Source organism: Nannospalax galili, unplaced genomic scaffold, assembly GCF_000622305.1.
Source record: "Nannospalax galili isolate Female #2095 unplaced genomic scaffold, S.galili_v1.0 scaffold129, whole genome shotgun sequence".
In the NCBI taxonomy this organism is placed as follows: Eukaryota; Metazoa; Chordata; class Mammalia; order Rodentia; family Spalacidae; genus Nannospalax; species Nannospalax galili.
The window spans coordinates 379,485-385,886 of NW_008360030.1; the positions used below are offsets into that span (position 1 = coordinate 379,485).

General features: G+C 43.1%; 1 pseudogene; it reads right to left on the reverse strand.

Moving 5' to 3' along the window:
• The window catches only part of LOC103726505, a 1,685-nt pseudogene extending 672 nt beyond the window's left edge, over positions 1-1,013 (reverse strand).
• Between the last annotated feature and the right edge of the window lie 5,389 nt (positions 1,014-6,402).

The following is a 6,402-nucleotide window of genomic DNA, read 5'->3' on the forward strand; positions in this document are numbered from 1 at the left end:
GAAGGGTGAGAAGGAGGAGGGAATGGAGTCACTGGCGGGCAAAGTGCTCCAGACATTGGAGGAACTGGTACAGCGGCTATAGTTATGGTCCTCCTTGGGGTCTCTGCTACCCTCCTGGGAGCCACCTGACGGCTTGCTCTTAGTCCGCATTCGGAGGCGTCTGGTAATGCCTTTTCTTATAGTTGCTGTGGTTCCAATGGGAGTGAATGGCGATGGGAGGTCTCCAGAAACAGCCCCCAGTTCAAAACTTGAGCTCTGTTTTCCATCACTCCTGGAGAAAAACGCTCTTGCATCTCAGGGGGAGTATTCAAGAGTATCATGGCATTGGCAGCATCCATGTCAGATTGTTGCAGAAGGAGTCCATTTCTTTTGAAGAAGATGAATGGACCCGATATGCTTTGATATATCTGAGGAGTGGGAAGAGGGCAGTAAGGTGTCTCTTTCAAAGCTTGAATTAGATTTTGTCTATACACTGGGTCTATGCACCAGAATAACCCTTTTCCAGGACACTGGTTCTTTTCTATGTCCACTTTCTTAAAACACTTATTCAATGACAAATTATGTCTCACTGAGTTTCTCCATTCAATAGGTGCATTTGCAAAATACGGAAAGTGTTCCAAGATCCATTTGTAGATATCCCTCACTTGCAGGCACTTGGTCGGAGAGGCCTTGATGGCCATAAATATGAGGCAGCTAAAGGAGCTGGGAGGCTTGCAGATGATGTTCTCACTGGCATTGGAGGGTCTGTCTCCAGTGGGCAGGGGGCAGGGCGGTGTGTCACTGTCCAATTCTTGGACCGGGCTGACACTCCTGAGGGCTGACTCCCCGAAGAAATTCAGCAAGTTCTTGCTCTGGAGCAGCTAGTCCAGGTTGGTCAGTTCTCCATCTCTCACAGCCTCCTCTTCTAACCTGATGTCAGGCAGAGAAAAGTCCAGATGACACCGACTTCGTCCCAGGAACATGATGATTTCCAAGGTTGCGGGCTTCTTACTGGCAGACACGATGGGACCCATGGACATGAAGACCCTGGGACGACCGGTTTCAGGGCGCCTGGACACCGTTGTTCTTTAGCGTAGCCCACAAAGTTTGGCAGGTGCGGGGCAGATGTCGTTTGGTGGCCCTGCTAAAGAGCCGTAGGCGCTGCGCGGTCCTGGGTGGCTGGGTCAGGGTCACTAGCCTATGGCTAGGTGCAGCATGGGTTCCGAGGCCACCGCCCGCTGCTGGAGGCGCATCCTCCCTCCTGCCCTGGCTCTCTCTGCCCACTCCCGCCTCCTGCTCTCCTCCACCAGGTCCCCGAGCAGTTGCCAGTTTGGCATGATTTTAAGTTACTGCTTTTTTAGTCCCTCAAGCCTACAAATATAGTGGTGACATCTCCATACACCGTCTTAAGTGTTATAAATCCTTCCTTAATGAATGTGGCAATTGTACCTTGTGGAATCCACAAGGACTGCTTCAGGCCCTATGGGCTACTTGGACTGTAGCTTGTGTCACTCATCTGCACTTTGTCTAGCCCCTTGCGTCACTCTAGTCCTCTCAGTCAGTCAAGGTCTGTCCTATAATAACATTTATTTCTTTCCAAGAAAGCTCACGATTTGGGGAGAGATATATTTTCTATTATCTATATATTTTTCAGGACCACATGAGAGACCACCCATATTCTGCTTGATTTGTTTAGTATCTTGTACACAGAAAAGTTGTTGGGTTTTCATCGGTTTCACAGCCCCCAACAAGTTCTTGGAGAGGACACATCCTCTACTGGAGTTACAGCCTTATTAAATTCCAGGATATGGACACTGGACTTGTCTGCCCGGTAGGTGGCAATGTTATAAAAGGTTTAGTTTTCTTCATTTATCACGAAGATACTTTAAAGAAGGGGCCATGCCCTAACTGGGTGTATTCAATCTTATTTATGAGGGCAATTATTCATCAGTCTGTTTTACATTGTTGGCACAAATTTGGGTATGTTCTTGAAGTTTGCAAAAAAGTTACCTCAGATCACTTGTCTAGTCATTTATAAAAGAAATCCAGTTGTAAAATAGTATCACAGTTAATTTTGCCATGTTCTGACCACACCTTTTAATCCATGAACTTTGTATCTCAGCTATGCTACCTTATAAAATTAAAAATAAATTCTCTTCTTTTTAAGGTCTGTGAACCAAATTTGTTACAATTATGAAGAATATATCCAAGAGGCAAATAAATAGGAATCTAAGGGGAGTTACCCACCTAGAAGAGAAAACAAAAATACCAGTGAGTGATTGGAGCTGTCCCCCTTTCACTCGGGAGCCTGGGAATCAGGAGTAGTATATCCTTTTTGATTCCTGAGTTACTTGATTGGATTAAGTGTTACTAGTTTTGTTAAATACATATTAAAGGAACAACTGCCTCTCTTAGCTCTAACATGAATTTCCTTCCTGGTAAGGATCTGTAGAGATTTGGAGGAAACCCAAGAAGAAAGCTTCTTATCTTGGCCAAAATGTGTTGGAGGCTCATGGCCTCAAGGAGAATTTCTAAATTCCCTTCAGGTCCCAGTTGGTTCTTTTGAGATCAGACTGTGTTCCTTGCTCTAAGTAATTCCATATCGCATGAAACAGTGGTGTTTCAGGCTGTAATTTGCCCTGAGAGAGTCTATTTAAGTTTTAAAAAGTTTATTGTTACTGTGTGTATTGTGTGTGTATGAGCTCTGGAGCATATGTGCCATGGGGTATACATGGAGGTCAGAGGACATGTTTTGGGACTTGCTTCTATACTTCTATGGGATCCTGGAATCAAATTCAGACCATCAGGTTTGTATGACAAGCACTTTTGCCTGATGAGCCATCTCACTGGCCAGAGAGAATCCATTTTATAAGCAGCTTTTGCTTCCATTTTGTGGAGGAGGATGACTCTGCACCTGGGTGAACCATTTGTCTGGTACCACCCACATAGCACAGATAAACAACTTATTCTTAGGAGCAGAAATCATTTCTCCCCATAAATTTATTGACTGAATTAGGACTGTAGGGGCCTATAGCCATGTTAAAATTCTATCAGAAAAGCCAGGACCAAGAACTTATTGGACACCCCAGAGCAAGAAAAATGTATAATTCTCTCACCTGGACTCCATAAAGAGATGGTGACAGCTCCTGCTGACCTATCATCTGGCTGTAGCAGGAAAGGACAGGCAGGACATGGGAGTGTGCAGGAAGCAGGTATTTTATTCAGGCTGCAGCCTGGTCCAGCAGGCTCAAGCCTCAAAATCTGGAGCCCCGAACAGACGAAGTCCCTACATTTTATACCTTGGGTAATAGATTACAACATAGGCAAGTTACGTATTGGTACAGCAAAAAGTTATGAAAAGCAAGCAGTTTGTCCAGCTTGAAGGAAAAGTCCCTGTCTGAGACAAACAGAATTGAGGAAGTTTCCTCAGGACATAAGACAAGTGGTTCTAGCTAGCTGGGTCAGCATTTGAACTGAAAACTTTTCAGCTGAACTTTGTTGACAGAGACACACAGAGAAAATAAGGATTCTTATTTTCCTTGAATATTATCAAGCTCTACATCATGACCACCTGGTGTGTACATCAAGGACTGACAGGCAGAGAACTGACTGTCTCTGGGACTTCAGTTGGTCTTGGTTTCCACTATTGATGTGGCCTACTAGAACTGCCATCTGATAGTCCTTCTGTTCACCTGTTTGAACCTGCCATCTGTCTATCCTTCCACCCATTCATTCTTCTGGATGTAGTTCTGCTTTTACCTCTGTAGCTGGCCTCAATTCTGCAGCTCATCTTTGGCCTTGCCTGTAGCCTGACTCTAAGCTCAGCAGCCACAGCAGTTCACCAGCTTTGTTCAGTTCAATATCTTATTAATACAGGCTCTATTTGTGTTTCTATCAGCTTCTGCCCTTTTTAAGGACTTCTGAAACTTCTTGAACTCTGCTGCAGCCACTTAACCCTTTACAACCATTCTGTTAACCTACATATTAGATATATACATATATATACATGAATATATGTATATATTTACTATGTGATATGTAATATGTTATCTGAGAGTTAATATTAGTAGTAAGATTGGAATGAAACAATCTTAGGGCTAGAGATGGCTCAGCAGTTAAGAGCTAGTATTTCTCTTGCAGAAGACCCAAGCTTGGTTCCCAGCACCCACACTGGGTGGCTCACATCTGCCTCTAACTCAAGTTCCAGAAGATCTGACTCCCTCTTCTTGACTTCACAGGCACCTGCACTGTGCACATTCCCACACATACAGCACCACAATTGAAAAAAAAATCTATATTTGTTTCAGTCAGAGCTATCAAGAAAAGAAGGAATATTTGGCAGATTGAAATCACCATCCCTTGTAAATTTATTGTTATTCAGTAAATTCTGACATTATGGGAAGACACAAATATGTTCATTTATGTTTCTGACATAGGACACTCTAATGTAAGTGCATTAGATTTAAACAAGTGTCTGTTGTATAGTTATTTCCTCTAAAATTAAATACCCCCTCCTGGAAGCAACTCTTTAAGATTCAGGAGGTAAATGAAACTTACAAGGCTCAAGAAGCAAACAAAACTTACATTTTCAATGAATTCCTGAAAGTTACAAGACCCATAAGGCCCTTTCTCAAGGTTAAGTAAATTACCCAGAGGAGAAGGAGACTCTCTCACTGGGTCAGTTACTTGCAAGTCCTGCAGAGACCTCCAGCAATGCAGCTTTCAGGAGTCCTCACCCATGCAGGAGTGGGCTTGTTGGCGATGCAGCTGCCTTTGAGTTCCCCATACTACTATAAGCAACCCCAATAAACTCACTGGTTCACTAAGCTAGACTTGGTGGAATTTTTCCTTTTCTCAAAATAGAAGGACCTAGTACTTGGGAGGCAGAAGCAGGTAGATGTCTGTGAGTTTGAGGCCCACCTAGTCTGTACAGAGTTCCAGACTAGCCAGGGCTACATAAGGAGACACTATTTCAAACAAAACAAAACAAGACAAAACACAAAACAAAAGAGAAGAACTTACCATTTGAGGTCTGATATAACAATCTGATATTTGAAATGCATTGGCTTTATCATGAAAAATAGAAACACCCAAGAAATATCACATGAACACAGCCATCCTCCTTTTCAAATTTTTTAAAATTATTTTTATTTTATATGTATGAGTGTATTGCCTGCATGTGTGTAAGTGCACCCCTGTTGTGCAATACCTGCAGAGGTCAGATCTCCTGGAACTGGAGTTACAGATGGTTGTTAGCTGTCATGTGGATGCTGGGAATTGAACCCAGGTCCTCTGCAAGAGCAGCCAGTGTTCTTAACCACTGAAGCATCTCTCCAGCCCCTACCAATTTCCTTTTGATGAAGGTACACAAGACTATATTATTATAATGCAGTAAGAGACAGAAGTACACAGGGAGATCTTAAGAGTGGATGACCTGAGGCACTAGTCCCCAAATAGCAAACTAATGGAGACAATGTAGCCAGATGTAGAAGTACACACACTGAGAGAAGTTGTAGGTGGAAAGGAGCAAGGAATTCCAGTCTCAACCCAAGGGAGGGGAGCCCATGCCTTACTATGATGAAGATGAAGGTGAAGAAAATCTGATTATAACTGGGCAGAAACAGCAAAAGATATTGCTGGCATTGCACTTTGGTCACCCCCTTGACCTGGTATTCTCCATCAGAGGAATCACACAATGCATAATGAACAAGATACAGAAGAGCCAGGCGTGGCGGTACACGGCTTTAATCCAAGCACTTGGGAGGCAGAGGCAGGCGGATATCTATGAGTTCAAGGCCAGCCTAGTCTACATAGAGAGTTCCAGGACAGCTGGGGCTACAGGGAGACCCTGTCTCAAAAAGACCAAAAAATAAAAAAATAAAAACAGTTTATTGCAGAATAAAGGGAAGCACTCTCAAAGGTGAGAGTAGGCAATGACCAAATGAGCCACTTGTTCTGATTTACATTAAAACACAGGCTTTACAGTATTTCTTGAAGTTTCTGAAACTCTTTCCTGAGGGATAGTTTCTTGTCCAGGTGATTTACAGGGTAGTTTGTATTAATGCTTAAGAGATGGGCAGAGTATGTCTTTATAATCTTATAATCTTTTTGGCAGTTTAGAATGTCATGTCTCCACCCAGGGCCAGAGGTGGAACTCAGATCCATTGTTTTGCACAAAAATCATATAGCAGAGTAGATTTAAAACAGGTAAAGAAAAACACAAAACAATATTCAGCCCTAAAGGGGACACATCTGTATCACTTCTTTTCAAGGCTCAGGGAACATTGTGGACAATGGGTCAGGAAGAATGTAAGAGCTGAAGAATATGGATAATGCTGTGAAATGCTGTTTTCTAGGTGTGATATGGCCATTCCACTCATGAAATCACAGCATCTATGGTTAGATACCACAAACCTTGCACAA